The 19,082-nt window shown below is 45.2% G+C and overlaps 1 protein-coding gene across 4 annotated transcripts in view; it reads right to left on the reverse strand.

Moving 5' to 3' along the window:
- Positions 1 to 19,082, reverse strand: part of PLXNA4 (plexin A4) — a 553,704-nt gene that overhangs the window by 390,583 nt on the left and 144,039 nt on the right. The window lies entirely within an intron of this gene.

The raw sequence follows: 19,082 nt of genomic DNA on the forward strand, positions 1-19,082 counted from the left end.
ACACAGCACACCAAAATTGCAGCTGAGGATGGATGGATGTGACTGGTGCTTATTGCTCAGGCACTATGGGGAAGGCACTCAAAAGAATGCTGTGAAATTAAGACACACACACAAAAAGAAAATTATTTTATCATTTTCCTTCTGATTTATGAAATCTCTTCCCATTGGAATTCTCTGGACCAGATTCTTCCTTCAAGAATACACTGGAGTAATACCATGGGTTTTTACAGAGTGCCTCCAGCCCAGGATGGATTAAAGATAGTGGGAATCTCACCTTCCCTCTTAAGCATAGGCTGCCCTCAAAAGCTGCAAACCCCAGGGAACAGGGCAGCATGGGAGTGCTTCTGAGCCTCCAGGCAGAGCCTAGAGTCCTAGACATGGGTTTAGGAAGAGCTGCTTTAATTTTCAACCTCCTAATTGGACTAATTGAGCCTCTGCAATTTGCTGGAGTTAACCCTCCCCTTGCCCATCACAAGAGGCCAAAGCCTTGCTGCTGATTTGGTTTTCCAGGGTGCCCATGCCCACATTTTCCACAACAAAGGGGAGATAGAAACTGTTGTTGCTCCTGGACCTCTCAGGCTCTCCCTTTGATTCTTTTATTTCCTACCAGCATCAGCACTTGTGATATTAATGATCTAGACAACAGGTCATTAAAAACCATTCAGGAGTGGGACTGCAGCTATATAAGAAAGGATTAAAGCCCCATCACTATTAACTGTGAATATTTACCCTGCCCAATTAAAAGGATTTTTGCCTAATAGCAGGAATACTGCTTCTCTAACACCCCTCCGGCAGACAGGCTGTGGAATAATTTTACCACCCTCCCCAAATAAAGCTGAGGACATTTCTGACAAAGAAGCTGGTTTTCTGCATCTGAGGTGCCCACTCCAAAACATAAAAGTGATGCTTTTCACAGGCTACAGGCTGACGATGCTTACTGAGATATTTCAGCTAAGGGGGATTTGGTGGCTATGGCAAGGGGGACCTCCGCTCTCAGTATCCTTTCATTTTCTTTTAATGCTAATTGGATTAAAATTTCAGTGGGTTGGAGATGTATTTTTGCATGTGCAAGATAAAGATGCGTAAATATAAGTGCTGTTGATGAGAAAGTAAATGGAAAAGGAAGAGGATGAAGAGACTGCAGTGGCAGAAAGACCAGTTATATCCACATCATCTTCCTTGGGCTTGAGGAAAGCAAGATCCCTTTGATCAGAGCTGTGAACCTGATTTTACCCCAAAGTCTGGAGTGATGGGAAATCCCTTTTCTATATCAAGAAGCACAAAGAGAAACCAGCAATGAGCTGTGAAGCAGCCAAAAGACGAGTTTGGCAAAACTAATACTATTCAAGCAGCTCCAGTTTGGGTGGGTTGGATTGGTTGATGGGTTGGACACGATGATCTTGAAGGTCTCTTCCAACCTGGTTTGGTTTATTCTAATAAAGGTTTATTCTAATTTCTCATGCCCACACTACCTATGGGGAAAATTAGAGGTGGACGAGAAAGGGCTACAAAAGGGCTACACTCTCCAGCTGCCCCTCAGCACAGCCTCCACCAAAGCTGCCCCCAATTTACAGCACCTTCCAGTATTGCCAGTCCAAGATGTCAATAATCACCAATCTCCCTCGGGGAGATGGTGCACAAGAAAAATAGATTCCATCTCACTTTCACAGCCTTTGCTTTCCTGGCCCACAAAAGGACCCTGCTTCACTTAATTGGACCTCCATCTGACCTCCAAGCCCACCTTCACCTGCAGAGCTTAGTGCAACCTGCCCTCTCCAAATGAATTCCCTGGCTGTGGGGATCCCAAAATCTGCTCCCAGCTCATGTATTGCTCTGTTGATCTTTGAGCAGCCAAACCATCTTGCCCAGCCATTAAAAGAGATCACTTCTCCCTACGCTCTCCAGTTACTGGCTGTAATCTCCTTGACTGAAAAGCACAATGAAAAAACACAATATTATTTTGGCTCCTTTCCCCACCACAGGTGAATTTAAGGAAGGTGAATAATTGACATGAAAGAGGCTTTTGAAAAGCAGGTACCCATCTGCTTGTGGATTTCTAGCAAGTGCATCACCAGGCTCTCTACAGTGAACTAGATCCCCACACAGAAAGAGTCTGGAGGGGAAAAATAGAAGAAGAAGAAAAAAAAGTGGGGAAAAAAAGGGAGGCAAAAAAAAGCAAGCAGCTACTTATTATAAAAATTTAATTGGCTTTAAAGAGTGACTGTCATGCTGTCTGACACTTTAAAGTGTTCTGTACAGTAGGAGACGTAAAACATGAATCACTGCACTTGTTTTTCATCATCTTCCCTGCCACATTTGCTAATTATTTAATCTCCCATGTCAGAAGTGGGACTTTTGCTCCTTTTTCTGCTCATTTTCTTTCCTTCTGATTGTCTCCTGCTCTAGAATATGACACAGTGCAGCTTGGGTTCAGATGGCATAGATCTGGAGGTGCCAAACAATCACAGAGCGGTTTTGATTGCAAAAGGCCTTTAAGATCATACAAATGTTAACTCAGCAGTGCCAAGTCACCACTAAATCTCACATCCCTCAGCACCACATTTACAAGTGTCATAAATCCCTCCAGGCATGGTGATCCCTCCACTTCCCTGGGCAGCCTGATCTACAGCTTGAGAACCTCTTCAGGATAGAAGGCTTTCCTACTCTCCAGTCTAAACCTTCCCTGACACAACTTGAGACCTTTTCATCATGCAAGATAGTGATTCAGAATGGGGTTAAACATATAAAAGGGTTAGAGACCATCCATGGCAACTCAACATAACAGTCTCAATACAACTGGTTGAATGAATTAGAATGTGGTCCAGCCTAGAAGGGACCTTCAATTGTCATCTAGTCCAACCTCACTGCAGTCAACAGGGACATCCCTGACTAGATCAGATTGCCCAGGGCCTCATCGAGTGTCATCTTGAATATCTCTACCGAAGAAGCCTCAACCACCTCCCTGGGCAACCTGTTCCATCACCCTCCTAGTGAAGAATTTCTTCCTGATATCCAGTCTAAATCTGCCCTTCTCTAGTTTGAAGCCATTGCCCCTTGTCCTGTCACTGCAGGCCCTTGTAAACAGTCTCTCCAGCCCTTCAGGTACTGGCAGGCTGCTCTTAGGTCTCCCCCAAGCCTTCTTTTCTCCAGGCTGTACAACCCCATCTCCTTCAGCCTGTTCTCATAGCAGAGGTGCTCCGACCCCCTGATCATTTTCTTGACCTCATCTTAATGGCAGCTAAGGGTATAGGCATCAGGTTCCCCATCGGCTCTAATCCCACTCCCATATGCACCTCCTGCTAGCCATGATGGATATGGCCAGAGCCTCTCTTTACCTTGTCTCTTCAAGCCTAGTTCCTTTCTAGGTTCACAGATCAAAATACTTGCACAGGTCATGCTCTCAAGAGACAAAGAGGGCTAGGGGCTAATTGTGGAACAACTCTCTGAAGCACCAGAGATTTGCTGCACTGCTGAGAGAGCAGCCACTCCTCTCCATCCAGAAGAAAGGAGGTTCTCCCTATAAAACAGGAGGAGGAACATCTTCCCACAGAACTTTCCACCGCATTCATCACCATGTAAGGACTGATACAGTCTTCAGCCCTATGACAGTGTCTTCCCTATGGATAGAAAACATGTGAAAATCCTGCACTGACTAGAAATGTTTAGAAGATTTCAGAAAGAAAAACTATAACCTTTCTGGCCTGCAAAATTGATACAGATGTCCTAAAAATAATACAAAATATCATTAGGGAAAGCTCAGGGAGCTGAGAGAAAAGCCTAAGAAGACATGAGGCTGCTCAGAGACCAGTCAAACCTGATCTGCAACTTATCCAAGTGTGGGGCACCTACCAGCTCTCTGGGCAACCTCTCCCCACCCTCAGCATAAAACATTCCTTCCTTAGATGTCCAAACCTCCCTTGCTTAATCTAAAACCATCACATCTTGTCCTGTTCCAACAGGCTATGCTAAAAAGTCTATTCTCTTTATTATAGGCCCCCTACAAGTAGTGAAAGGCAACAAGAAGGTCCCTCTGGACCTTCCTTCTCTTTTTCAGGCTGAGCAACCTCAACTCTTAGCCTGTCCTCACAAGCAAGAGGGTTCCAGCCATCACATCATTGTTACAGCCTCTCTGGACCCACTCCTCCAGAGCCGGACCCAACACTGAACGTGAGATGTCAGCAGAGCAGAGGGGCAGAATCACCTCACTTGACCTGCTAGCCACAATAATAATAGAAATAACTGAGTGAAGAACCATAGGAAGGCCTCATCCACCTTCCCACAGTTCAGAGCAGGACCTGTGCAGCCCACTTTCCAGCTGGCCTGGAAAACTGGGCTTTCTCCTCTCTCTCCCTAGCAATCAGCTCCCAGGAGCTGGCATCCCAGGAGAATGATCCCCTTGCCAGCCTACATGCCCACGCTGTGATGTATCTGTTGGCAGCAGATCTGTGTGGCACAGAGGCTTTTGACGCATGCATCAGCCTCCTGGAGAGAAGCATTTTGGAAGGGGACAAGAAAGCATCCCCTGGGATACTCACCTGTGGTTTGGGGCTGTTGAATGGTGCATCTGGTTGCAGATCCCTGAAAGCTGCCAGAGTTTTCAAGCAATTGGAGTTGGGAGCAGGGATGGGGGGATGAAGAAGAGTCTCAGATGTTTGTGGAGAATAAATAATAATACCACTAATAAGGCTGCATAATTTTATGGCACTTGCTTCCCCATCTTCAAAGGGCATCCCACAGCTTTTGGCAAGCCCTTGTGAAGCAGAAGCCAGTCACCAGCCTGATGCCAGCTCAGGATTTAGCATTAGCAGGATTTAAGGTGACTGTTGATATCATTAACATGAACGTTAGAACACAAATGCCGGCTGCCAGGGAGAAAATGAGCCTGGGGACTGCTCTCCAGGAGAAAGAGACCTGTGTAAGAAGCAGCTCTAATTCTGGGTGCTTTGAAGGCAGAGAAAAGGATTTGCTCCCTGGGCTGGCACTGCTTCAAGTAATCACCAAGCACCTCACAACACAAGTGACCCAAGCAAACTACTCAGCTTCACAGACTCAAAGAATTGTTTAGGCTGGAAGAGACCTTTAACACCATCGAGTCCAACCATTAGTCCTAATACTGCCAGGTCACCACTAAACCATATCCATCAGCACCACATACACAGCTTTTAAACCCCTCAAGGGATGGGAACTCCAGCACTGCCCTGGGCAGCCTGTTCTAGGGGGGCTTGACTATGCTTTGGGGGAAGAAATTATTCCTAATGTCCAACCTAAACCTTCCGTGGCACAGCTTGAAGACATTTCCTCTTATTCTATTATTTGTTTCTTGGGAGAAAAGACCAACCCCCACCTGGCTCCAACCTCCTTTTCTATAGGCTAAACAACCCCGCTTCTTTCAGCCACTTCTTATCAGATTTGTTCCCCAGGCTCTTTACCAACTTTGTTGTCTTCCTCTGGAAGTGCTTCAGCACCTCAATATCTGTCTTGTAGTGAGAGGCCAAAAACTGAACCTAGTATTCAAGGTGGAGCCTCAGCAGTGCCAAGTACATGCCAGATGGTGGAAGAGCATTGCCTGTTCCCTGCTCCCCAGTGTGTGACAAAAGCTTTGTTGCCCCATACCACCCCCTTGTACTTCCCCTTCAGGCATCAAAGGATGCAGCACAGCTCTTGCCTAGGTGAGAGCTTCATATTCTACATCAGGAAACTCCTAGTTATCTCTTCCCACTGAGCTGAACTTCCCCAGTTTCTCCATCATCCCCTCCAGGGACTGCAGCCAGAAGCGCTGCGGATGCCCTTCTGTGCTGCAGGGTCAAGAAACCCGCCACACATTGGACCTTTGCAAAGTGATCTCTTCCACCACAGCCCCAAGGCGTGTTCAGCTTGACACTCAAAGGCATCTGAAGAAGGAATTTCTGCACCCGTAAAGCCTCTCCAGGTATCAAAGCCCTCCCCAGACACCTCCTGCACTATGAAAACAACGTGCAAAGCATTATCATAGTAGAGCTGCTGGGGCAACTTCCTGACCCATACAGGCAATCAGCTTATGATATGAGGGCTGGGATCATGTTGGCTGAGCAGGCACAGCTGCTAATGTTATTCTTGTTCATCAGAATACTTAATCCGACTCCTTTCTTTTTTTTTTTTTTTTTGTAATAAAAATAAATCCTGGATGACTATTTGCCTGAGGCTTTAGTTAGAGCAGCTAATGGGGAGCTCACGTGAATAGAACCCTCCGTATGGAGGAGTGAACAGCATCAGCGCAGTTGAACTTGCATAGGGAGAGCAGGAGGAGCTCAAGTGTGTGAGGAAAAACCCATGCAAAATGCTCTGCTGTGAATGCACACGGGTGTGAAGCCTCCGGATGAAGAGGTGGGAGAAAGCCTGATATATCCACGTGCAAACCAGTAGAGGGGAAGGTCAGGAATTGCTACAACCCTTGGAGAAATCCCAAACAAACATCTGTGCCACAAACCCTGGGGAGAAATGCAGCAGGTTGGAATCAGATGGGAGCAGAACCTTAAAGAGCAAGATGCTGAGCAAGAGCAGAGCCACAGCACTCCCCTCCTGCGAGCACGGCTGTGGGTCACTCCATGCAAAGCCAGGCTGCTCTAGCAACCCTAAGCCCTGCCACAGTACAGAGAAAATGTGTGATGTCTTCCTCCCCCAGACATACAAACATGCCACATCTTGGCACATAGCACCAAGCCTCATTCAGGAGACAGCAAAGAGCATGTGCAGCCCTGTGCTGGTGCCAGGAGACAAGTGCTGGCATCATCTCATTCAAACACACATCCTGGCACACACTGAGATCCCTACGCCTTCCCAGCATTGCAGGGAGGCATGGACCAACAGATCTTCTGCACTCCTGCCACAACCACCAGCTAAAAAGACCATGGAAAGCCTGGAATAGGAATTAAAACTTCAACCAGATGATGGAGCGACCTTGGGAAGAGGATCGGTCTGTTCTCCCAAGTAATAAGCGAAAATGGGTTCATGCACCAGATGAGGTTTAGGTTGGACATTAGAAACAATTTCTTCACCAAAAAAAGTTGTCAAGCCCTTGAACAGGCTGCCCATGGCAGTGGTGGAGTCCCCATCCCAAGAGGGATATCAAAGCTGGGTATATGTGGTGCTGAGGGACACAGTTTAGAGGTAACTTGGCAATAGTGGGTTAATGGTTGGACTCAGTGACCTGAAAAGTCTTTTGCAACCAAAACAGTTCTCTGATTCTGTGATTCTACAAATGCCAGAGGGGTGTAACCAACTGTGAGCAGGAGGTATTACCATGCAACATTTTTGGTTGCCTTTTTGTTTAGTTTTGTTTACAGCCCTCAGTTCTCCTCTCTGTGCAGCCAGAGCACGTCACACCTTTGCTCTGGGCACAGCAGCCCTCTGAGCCAAGTTCTGAGCCTGTCCATCAGTGCCACACAAGTCCTGCAGCCAACAAGTTTCTAAGACACGCATGGTATTACAAAGGAAAGAAAAGAAACACCGGAAGATTAAAGACTGAGCTGAAACTAATTGTTCAATAAGCCATGAACAATGTAACATTCATGTGGTTTGCTTCTCTTTCATCTGTGGGAAGGAAAAGTAAACAGTATGGGGAGAAGGCCAAGAGTTGCCAAGAGCTAGAATGGGGTTAGAGGCAGGGGGCATGGGAGGAGAATCAGCATCTGAACCAGGATGGGGCTACCGTGCTCTCTCTAGTCCTGTAACAACACTGCCTGCTCTCAGGAGTGAGCTGCTCCACCAAGGCTGGCAGTGCTTTGGTTAAAGAGGGTTTGATTCAGCTTAGAGTAAATCAACAGCATGATTCCCAGGCCAACAACATCAGAGCCTAGTCCACAAAGCAGATGAGAAATAAGACCTTACATCCAAGGCTATTATTCTGGGAACAGCAGCGTCTCATTCAGATTAGATTAATTGACAGGAATAAAAAAGAGTATGTTGATAACTCCGGACATACAGAACATTTTTATTCATGCTGGAAAGAAGCCCAGATGTAATAGACTTGCACAGACACCTCCCCATCTCTTCCCCCTCCTCACTGCAGCAAGCACCATCAGCAATTTCTTTCCTGATCCTTAATAAACTGAGAGTAGGACAGGATCTGGGGCACCCAGTGAGACAGTGTCCCAGCAGCCTGGGCATCAGGCAGATTGCTGGTCTCCACCCGATTGCAAAAATTAACCATCTACCATATGGGTCCCAGAAAGTCTCCTGCAGAGCCCACTCCTCTCTCCACCCCCCACCCTCCCCAAGAAGGATAATCCCCTTATTGTTATTTAGAGCCACAGAGATGGGTCTGATCCACAACCCCAAAATCCCCATGTCTGGAAAGACCTGAGGAAGAGATTAGAGATTCACCTCCCATGAAGGGGAAGAACGGAATAGTCAGATCCAAACTGCCCTGAAAAATCCGTGAGCATCTGAAATTTGGATCCAGACCCAAATTTCTCAGATGCAGCCCAGCTCCATCAGCACGTTGTGTGCCCATACAATGGGTTTGCTGCAGCCTAGCAACTAACAGCTGACTGCCTCCGTGAGCTCAAAGCTTAAGGAAGAAAAAAAAGAGGATCAACTTCAAAACAAGGACAACCACTGAACAAATACCAAAGAATTCAGACACACGTAGCTAGGATATAAGGAGGAAATGTTTTGCAACAAGGCTGGTGATCACCTTTCAAGGAAGAAATTTTTCCTGATATCCGACCTAAACCTTCACTGTTGCCATCCAGGCCAGTTCCACTTGTCCTGTTACCTGGGAGAAGAGACCTGCCCCCACCTCACTGCAACCTCATTTCAGGTAGTTGTAGAGAGGTCTCTCCTCAGCCTTCCCTTCTCCAGGCTGAATATCTATATAATAGGGTAATAGTTTCAAACTGGAAACTCAGTTTAGATTACTCACAAGGTAGAGACTCTTCACTACAAAGGTGGTGAGACTTTCAACAGGCTGCCTAGGGAAAGCTGTAGAGGCTCCAAACCTGGAAGTGTTCAAAGCCAGGGTGGAGGGGGCCTTGAGCAATCTGGGCTAGATGTCCTTTGCCCATGGTGGGGAGCTTGGAACTAGATGATCTTTAAGGTTCCTTCCAACATAATCCATTCTATGACTCCATGGTTCTATACTCCAAAATCAGTGTACTGTCAGACCTAGAATGAACTGAAATCCAGTGAAAACATCCTGTCTTCCAATCTAGAAATAATCAGTCCATCAAGTGTCCCAAAGCAGCCAGGAGTAGCTGAAAGGGAGATATTAGGGCTGTGGGGCCTTTGGGGAATAACTTGCAGCCATTTGGAAGTGGGATGCCGATTTGCTGCCATAAACTATACCTTATCACAGAATAACTACGGCTTGAAAAGACCTTGAAGATCACGTGCAATTATTACCTAACACTACCAGGGCCTCTACTGCATCATATTCAGCACCCAAACCTATTCAGTGCCCAGGCATATTCTAAAGAACACAATTCCTGCTGAATTTGAATTTCCACCTTTGTCCCACACTTCTGAGATGGCACACGGATGAGGCAAACCCAACTCTTCTGGCTTCCCAGATACCACGCTCTATCCCCAAACCCTTCCATGAATCAGCAGGGAACCTTATTGACGAGCTTGTTGTGGCAGCAGAATTAACTGCTGGGGCGATTTTACCAGAGCAACACGTCAATCCCATTTTCTACTATTAGGCATCTGTGTGTTATGTTCATTGATCCTGGGCACTAAATTTCCTCCGGGGTTAACAATACTTTCAACACACCGACAAAAATCCATGGAAGCTTAAAGAATACTCAAGTGCAAGATTCCCAGAGGTCCCTAGAGCCTGTGTTTTCTTCAGTTTACACAGGCACATCAATATATCTCCTTAATTTCATTTCATTATTCCTCCTGTAGCGTGTGTGTATTCTTCCTAGATTGACTGGAGGGAGATTATTTTGTTTTATGACAGACAAGAAGACACAGTGCCCCACTCATTAGGTGTACCTTGTGTTTTGTGAGCTTGATGGTCACTCTTCAGAACTGGAGTGAAAATATTCCTTTTGTTCCAATGGGAATAAAATCTATTAAGGTCTCTTGTGGATGTAATGTGCAATTCCAAAGGGATCCTATTATAAAAGTCCATTTAATGCCCTATGACAAAGTGAGATCCAGTGAATATCCCCATTAGCCAAGCAAAGACGGACAGAGATTTTAATATGCAAAGTCAACAGTGAATAGGTTAAGTGGACTCTAAATGAACAATCCTAGGCAGTCAGAATCTTAGGATCACTTTGGTTGGATGAGATATTTAATATTATGAAGTCCAACAGTTAACCCAGCACTGCCAGGTCATCATTAAACCATGTCCCTCAGTACCTTTTAAATAATTCCAGGGATGTTAACTTCATCATTTCCCTGCACAATCTGTTCCAGAGCTTGACAACACTTTCGCAGAAAAAGCTGTTCCTCACATCCCATCTAAACCTCCCCTGGTGTAACTTGAGCCTGCTTCCTCTTATTACTTGTTACTTGGGAGAACAGCCTAATCCTCACCTCACTCTAACCTCCTTTTCTGGAGTTGAGAGCAAGAAGGTCTTCCTTCAGCCTCCTTTTTACTCCAGTCCATCAACTATTCTGGCTGGCACACCAGATGGGTGATTGATGGATGGGTCACCAGAGGACAAATGGGCATTGACTGTAATGGCACATGTCCTGGCTTTTAATTCCTTAACAATTCCCTACAAAAGTGGGTTTGAACACCAAATTAGGCTCACAAGAAGAGGCCAGGGAAAAAAAGGAAAGAAACAGAAAAAGGAATGAAAATGCTTTCCAAGAAATGGACACCATCCTGATCATAATCCTGATGTTGTAAAGCCTAGCTCTAGGTCCTCAATCATCTACCAACATTCTGTAGAGATGTTTTCACCAAATCCCAGAACGGTGGGGGTTGGAAGGAACCTCTGGGGATCATCTAGTCATCTGAAGTAGGGTTACCCAGGGCAGGTTGCGTGGGATTGCAATGTCCAGGCACATTTGGAATCTCTCCAGAGGAGACTCTACAACCTCTCTCTACAACCTTATAGCCTGCTCCAGTGCTCTATCACTCTCAAAACAGGTAGTGAACAGCATATCAGCAGTGAGGGTCAAAATTTGGTAGTACAGTGTTACATTAAATCCAGAAGAGGTTCTTTTACTTCAGTGAAGTTACACCAGAAGTTAGAAAATCAAACTGTAGCCCATCAGAGCTCCCATTTACCTTCTGTGCAGAATGCAATTTTCTTACATCTGTTCTAACTAATGAGCAGACAGAAAGGGTGAGACACTGAAGGCAGAAAAAACAGAAACAGTAACTAAATGGTGGCTAATGGACAGCTGATTGAGTAGAAGGACAGATGCAGAGAGAGATGAATAGAATAGATAAACAGGCATCAGACCCCAATCTCCCAGCAATTACAGTCTGCTCTGAAAATCCTAATCTTCTGCAGTGTTGCTCTCCAATAATTCCAGTTAAATTAGTTATTATCCCTCATTTGTGTTTGTTCCTGGAATGATTTTGGTGGCATGGATCAAAAGAGACACCACGGGGCTTTAATGTGGCATGTGCTTTTAAAGAGCCAAAGCATTAGGAAGTGCTCCCCACACTAATGCATACCCATCTCGTGCCAGAAAGTGCATCTTTAACTTCCAATTAGTGCATCTCAGGGTCCGTCCAAACAATCCGGCCATGTCTCTCCTCACAAGCACAAGCAGATGAGGTTCCCCAGGGATTTGGAACTAGCTCAACACCTATAAGGAGCTGCAGTGCTATCACAATTAATAAAGCATGAGCAGGCACTAAGCAACACTGGATCCAGTTCCATAGCTACAACCCAGTTGTTTGTACTTCATTTTCCCTTTACCACCTCATTCACTGAAAGAAAAAATCCCTTCTAAACTGTACTTGGAAAAAAAACAACATCTCATTACATCTTTAATTTAAAACTCTATCTGTGATTAGGATATTTTATGGACTGATTGCTTGCCAAACGGTATGGTTTAAATCAAAGCTGTTCCAGAGCTCTGCATGAGCCATAAAGGGAGACACTGCATTTGGGCATTTTCTCCCCTCTTTTTGGGAGACAGTCTATGGTTCAGCTATTGTGCTGTGAATGACCAGGAAAGCAGGGGATAAGGAAGTGATAGTGAGATGGGTAAATAAGAAAGGGTCTGACAGGATGAGTGGCTTAAATCTTTGGCTAGAGGAGTTTCTCTAGCAGACTTGCAGATAAATGGTGACCAGCATGTGCAAAGAAATCAGCACTTATTTACACATAGAAATGATGTAAAGCAAACAGAGATGTGCAGGGGCATTCACCAGCACCAGCTGGTGGTCGTGGATGTATAAATGGGAACGAGGCCTATCATTGCATCACGTGCCACAGCCGGGACAACTGAAGCATAAGGAGATGGCGCTGGGATGTTTTCCTCACCAAACTACAGGACCAAGAGAGATACCTGTAGCAAAGGGATCACCACAAAACAAAGGGGAACACCAGCAGCCTTGAGATCACAAGGAAGAACCATTTTATCCACAAGAATGGCAACCTCCTTTCCACCTACATACCCCCACAACCATATTAAGCAGAAATAGGGGTGATGTCTTTCAATCCCAAAACTCAAAGAGCAACACAGCTTTATGGATGGAAGGGCATCAACTGCAACAGAGGGTGATTTGGGGACAGAAGATAGGTTTGTCAGCTTTGGGGATGTGGCTAAAACACTAGTGCCACTTGAACGGGAGAAGATCACATACAGCAACGTGACCAGAGATCTGCTGTGTCCAGTTTAAGTAAGCTGGCAGGGCTAACTACATGCTTTCTTCTTATTGCAAACCTTAATTTAGGAAAACTAATTTTATTCAGGTCCAAGACCACAGCAAGAAGGTCTAATTAGAAAACCGAAGCCAAACACCCTACAGTTCCCATCTTCTCTGGATTTGAGATCAGACCAGACAGACCTGGAGGAACCACTAGGCCTTCAAATGTCCTCATGCAAGCACAGTTTGGATTCCTGGATCTATTTTAGGGTTGCCACTTTAAAGACACAAAAACCTAATATTGAACAAACAGCCACTTCATATCCAGAATATGTCCACATGGAGCTTGGTAGTTTCAGCAAACTCAGAAGCCCCCATGGAACTGGCCAGGCTATCAGAAACTTCTCAGGGGACAGCCATAATCTGCTTTCTGACATGCAGAAGGCCTATAAACAAATGATTACACTTCTGTGCCTGCGTTTCCCTAATTTGCAAAACACTGATAATGATCATTCCTAATTGAAAATTTCCCATCAAGTATTATTAGGATGGGGAGCAGGGATTTTGAATGAATCATTTGCAAAAGGGAAAATAAAAGAAAGAAAGAAAAAAAAGTCCAATTTCCCCCTTATATCTCATTTGTGAGAGCCAAACAAGTACAAACAAACAATAAAACAAAACAAACAAACCATCCTAAGTCTTTAGATAACAGGACAAAATTTTCCATAGAAAATACCTGCTACTTTCTGGATATTTCAATGATTGCCCAGGTTTCATGAAGCTTCTGAGGCTTCTTTTACTGCTCCTTTAAATAATTACAGATGCTTTAATGAGAGGATCAGCAAAGCAAGCTTTATTTTAAATGTTCACACAACAGACCTCTGGCCAAGCCTGAGTTAAAGTCTCAGACAGCAATGTAGGGAGGGGTAACTCCATTCACTAATGAGAGTGACATCCAGAGGAAGAAACTGTGCAAGAGTGGCCAAACTCCATGGGTTTTGCGTCCAGTCCCATCAGGTTTTCAAACAGCAGTTGCTGGCAGGGAGAAGGAAAGGTCTACACCCTTCTATCACTGTGTACTCATGAGGACTGGATGGCTATATCTATAGACAAGCAGATCACAGAATTATTTCAGTTTGAAAGACCTTTAAGATCATTAAGGCCAACTGCCAACCCAACACCACCATGGCTGTTAAACCTTGTCCCAGTGTGCAACGTCTACAAGTTTCTTGAACACCTGCAGGGATGGTGACTCCACCACTTCCCTGGGCAGACTGTCCCAATGCCTGACCACTCTGTCAGTAAAGAATTTTTTTTCTAATATCCAATCCAAACCTCCCTGGAGGTTTAGATCACGGTTTATTCCCTTGCCCCTTGTATTTGGTCATATTCACACTCCTACTACCAGAGGGGCTGCTGGGGATGAACTCCAGCCCAAGCTACCCCAAATTTTGTCCTAAAGCTGGGAATTAAACTCTGCAGACAGCTATAGGCCAGAATTTGTGCTTGGTGGACTCTCTGTCCCTGATGTAGCCTGGAAAGCCAAGCCAGGTTGGTGACCATGACGTTTATCCAGACATCGGCATGGATAGGAGACCTCCTCAAACCATCAGCAACCTCCAGTTTGGAGGTCGGTGCACTTCAGCTGTGCTGAGTAGAAAGGTCTGACCTCTAAAAGAGTCTTAACAATGCAAGTATAGACAGCAGCTAAATCCCAGATGCAGGGTTGCAAAACAATCATTACAGAAAACAATGATAATCGTATTACTTAAAAATAAACACTGGGCTCTCCGAGCTGGGGAAAAACATAAATAAATAAATAAGCTGCTTATCAGAAATCACTTTATGCTTTAACTCCAGGACTTGAAATCTCATCTAAAGAGCACATTGTCATTCTTGCAGCTGAAGTGCAAGCCAATTTCTCTTTAATAGAATAAGGTCTTCCTTGGAGGAGATTGTATGCCGCTGATAATTATCTGATGACATGTTGAGGTTTAGCAGATGGATTAATTTTGGCTTTCATTATGTTATTAGTGCCACTGGAGGGGTGTGTGGCTGCATCCTTTTTGGTATTAGCTAAAGAGCTTGTAGTATACTTTACAGTGGCAACTGCTGGGCTCAAAACAAGCCTTCACAGGCTTTTCAGGAAAAGGTGTCTGCAGAACACTCTGGATCATATTCTGTCACATCAATCAGAGAGACCAAACTCAGCCTGTTAACTGAAGACAAAGGATGCTCCAGGTGTCCAGATTCCAGCCTGAGTCTCAAAAGACCATGCAGCAAACATAGATACCACTATGATACCCGCTGAATACAATGAGATGCAATGTCCTTGAAGGTTTCCTCCCACCTGCAGCACCGGGAGCAGGGCAGCTTTCTGCCCTCTGCCGCACTTGTTGCCAAACAGCTCAGACCTCTTGATCTTCAGGAGCAATTTTCTGCGCACTCTGTTGCAGTCTGTACATACAGCAAATCAAATGACTCTCTCCACCACATAGAGTGCATGCTTGTTTTAAAGATACTTCCCAATCTATCCACCCCTGCTTCCCAGAACAGTTATTATACACAGGCACATGCAACTAGGGAACCAAAAGGCTGCTGCTCTCAGAATATTAAGCAAATAAATTGGTTGCCCTCTAACATACTTTTTTTTTTCTTCCCCTCCCAGGATGACCCATGCTACTGAAAAGCTAATCCAGCTTTCTACAGGCTGGGGAAAAAAAGAGTATGTGGAGTTCAATAGGGCTCAGCCACTGAGCTCAGCTCAGACAAGCAGCAAGGATGGAAAACAGAACGAAATGACTCTAAAGAATGATATTGACTGATTATTGTGTGGGATGTCTGGAAGAAACTTGAGTGGTCTCTACAGAAAATATACTGAGAATAGCATCTATTACACTCCAAAACACTCTCTAAGGGGAGGAAAGAGGAAAACTCTGTTACCCTCAGCAGTAACAGTCAAGGTTGCATGAAAAATCCTTGCAGTGAAGAAATTGCTTGGCTTTGACTTCCATTACCATTCCCTACAAGCTGTGTCTTGCTGTGATAGTACCACAGGTAATCACAGAACCACAGAATTGTGGGGACCTCTGAGAATCATCTAGTCCAACCCTGCTGCTAATGCAGGTACACCTAGATCAGGTTGCGTAGAAACTACATAGAGTTCCAAGATTGCTGCCACTCTGAGGGGTTGGGACAAGGGAGAGAGACAAAGTTGGCTTTGGTTTGATCTTTTGCCCTTTTAATACCAGCCTCCTCTAACACAACGACCAGAGGCATGTTGTTGGCACTCTACTCACAGAATAATGGAATCATACTTTGAGTCAGAAGGGACCTTTAAAGATCCAACTTCCCTGCAGTCAGTAAGGACGTCTTCTACTAGATCAGGTTGCTTAGGGTCCCAACCAACCTGTCCTGGGATATTTCCAGGCATGGGGCACGTACCACCTCTCTGTGCAACGAGGAACAGCTCATTGCTTGCACAAAAAGGCCAATCTTGGGTAGCTGTGGCAAAAAAAGATACACGTTTTTAACTTATCTGTATCATAGAGCTGGATGGAGCAAGGCAGACAAAAACAGTGGGCTTGCAGAGAAAATTTCAGAGGTAAGGTCATGTTTGGTTTTGCTGATAGTAGAAGCTCTTGATACAGCAGCTCCTTCTCTGATTCACCTGGAAGTTCCCAGGAGCTCCACTGGATCTCACTGGGCCTGCTCTCCAGCCTCTCTCAGCACATGGAAGCTGGTAGGTGTTTAAGCCTTGCTCTTGAAAAAAAATGACAGGTCCTGGGGCCCAGGCATGCCATGAGAAATGGTTCTCATTTTTGTGAGTGCAGTGGGTTCAGCCAAGGTCAACGGTAGTGATGCCAAGGGAAAGACACGGGAAAATATAACTAAGTTCCCCATCACTCACTACTCTCCTTCACCAGCAGGCTGTAGGTATGCTGGAGAAAGCCAAGCAGATCCAGGTGAGTGGACAGGCTCTGAGAGACATTGTTGCTAGGGCAGCCAAGTGTTGGGCTGGGGGACTTAGCCTGCTCTTTAGCCAAGGCTATACCCCTGTCAAGTGCACATACTGCCAATGATACCAATATTACAAATCACAACACACCTCCAAGCCCTGCTCATTTCACCCAACCACCTGTGAGTCACCACACAACCATTATAGATTCCACAAAGCATATTCACATGAATACACCAACAATATAGTGCAGCCTGTACCCTCTGCTTGTACTGGGCAGAGATGCTCTGCCTGTGCCTTCATCTACACGTACACTTAGATAGGGTGAACATCCCTTGAGTTTTAAACCCCCTAAAACAAGCAACTCTTCGAAGCAAGGTGAGAAACCTGTGTCATTCCCTAAAACAGACCCCTCAGTGTCCTGGATGGCAGAACACTCAAGCAGGTCACCTATCTCAGGAACCATCAGGATAAATTTGTGGAACCAGGACTAACTCAAACATTTTTTCATCGCAGAGTCTACTTATTTTAATGAAACACCCCCCATCGTCTCTGAAAGGTTCTCCTGACATTGTGTGCTTTTACATTAATATCAGAGATGAAGTTGATGAGCATGGTGACCAAAGGGTAAAGTTAATTGGATTAGCCAGATTTGTTCATTTGCTGCCACAAAGAACCTAACAACAGAGGACTCCTAGCTGCAGAAAGCTCCTCCCCACGCTGCAGTACCTTGGCTCCTTGGTGTTCTCTAGTTTCTGGTTAGAGAATATCTTGGCAAGGTGCAGCGCTGGGCAAGGCTGTCTGCTCACCTGCCGTAGGATGTCCTGGCAGCCTGACCTGAAATGCTAATGGGAAAGAGCAAAATAGGAACAGGGATTGTTGCCAGGAGAAGCATGACAAAAAAGAGCCTTGGAAAGCTGATCCCATATTGAAAATTAACCTTAATTCTGTGAGCAAGTAATTCAAGCTCTACATTTGCTTTGAATTCTTTATACAATCCATTTGCAGCCATAGGAGTGACCATTGCTATTATGCTGCAGTCAGGTTGGGTTTTTAACTGTTGGACCCTGACTCAATGCAAAGATTTCCCTTTTCCACCTCTGATCTTTGTATCAGGATTTAGAGCTAGAATCACAGAATTGCCTTAGTTGGAAGAGAGCTTTAAGATCATCAAGAACAATCATTAGCCTGGCACTTTCATGTCACCACTAAACCATGTCCCTCAGCACCTACAATTAGATCTCTTACTTGTGCTTGGCTCTGCATCCAGAAAAAAAAAATAATCTCAATTTTTAAGGCTGCTAGAGTCACATCTTTATATCAGAAGGTGTGATTTCAGTGCTGAAGGTGCTCTGCTCCTCTAAGATGGTCATTATATCCACCTCCAGCACTAGTTCAAACCATGTGTGTGGGTTGGCTTGCACATGTGCAGGCAACATTGATTGTACTTTATAGGAGCTATATGTCAAACTTTAGTCTCCAACCTCCTCTCATTTTCCTAATAAGTTACCACTTTGCACTCAAGGAATAGAGCAGGACTTTTACAAAGAATATACAGGGCTTTGACACGAAAACCCAGCAGCACCACAAGAAGACAGCCAGCCCATCCTTTACTATCCAAAATTTCCCCACAGAGAGAATACCCTCTTATTAACACTGACCCTTCAGTGACATTTTACCTGGCTGCATAAACCTCCTGCCACATTTCTGGCAAGCTCTTGTCACCCTTTCTCATCATCAGCTCTTCTCTGATGATATAATTCAGGCAAAGAAGTGCTGGGTTCTGGCCAGGTACACTTGGCACTCAGTGCCTGGCAGAGATGTGGGCTGTGCTGTCTGCTGCCTTTCCCGACTCCAGCCTCACCACAAATGGAAATAAAAAGCAATCCAGCTTCTGCCTGCACATGAAAACCCAACAGACACATCTCTGCTGTGCCTGCATAGAAGATTGTGTTGTACAGCTTTGTGTCACTTTTTAAAGGTTGGCACATTTGGTCCCAGTAGGAGCTGCAATTAAGGAGCATGGATCTCTCTTTCTTCATCTGGAAACCTTCTGCTACGAGGACAGGCTGAGAGAGTTGGGGTTGTTCTGAAGAGGAGAAGGTTCCAAAAAGAGCTTATTGGGGCTTTTCAACACTTAAAGGGGCCTATAAGAAAAATAGGGACACACTATTTAGCAGGGCCCTTTGTGACATGACAAGGGGTGATGGGTTTAAACTAAAGAGGGGAAAATAAAACTAGATCTAACAAAGCTATTATTTACACTGGGGGTGGTGAAATATTGGCCCAGGTTGCCCAGAGAGGTGACAGATGCCCCATCCCTAGAAACATTCCAGATCAAGTTGGATGTGGCTCTGG

The sequence above is a fragment of the Melanerpes formicivorus genome, unplaced genomic scaffold, assembly GCF_026170545.1.
Source record: "Melanerpes formicivorus ecotype bairdi unplaced genomic scaffold, bMelFor1.0.p_v2 SCAF_3, whole genome shotgun sequence".
In the NCBI taxonomy this organism is placed as follows: Eukaryota; Metazoa; Chordata; class Aves; order Piciformes; family Picidae; genus Melanerpes; species Melanerpes formicivorus.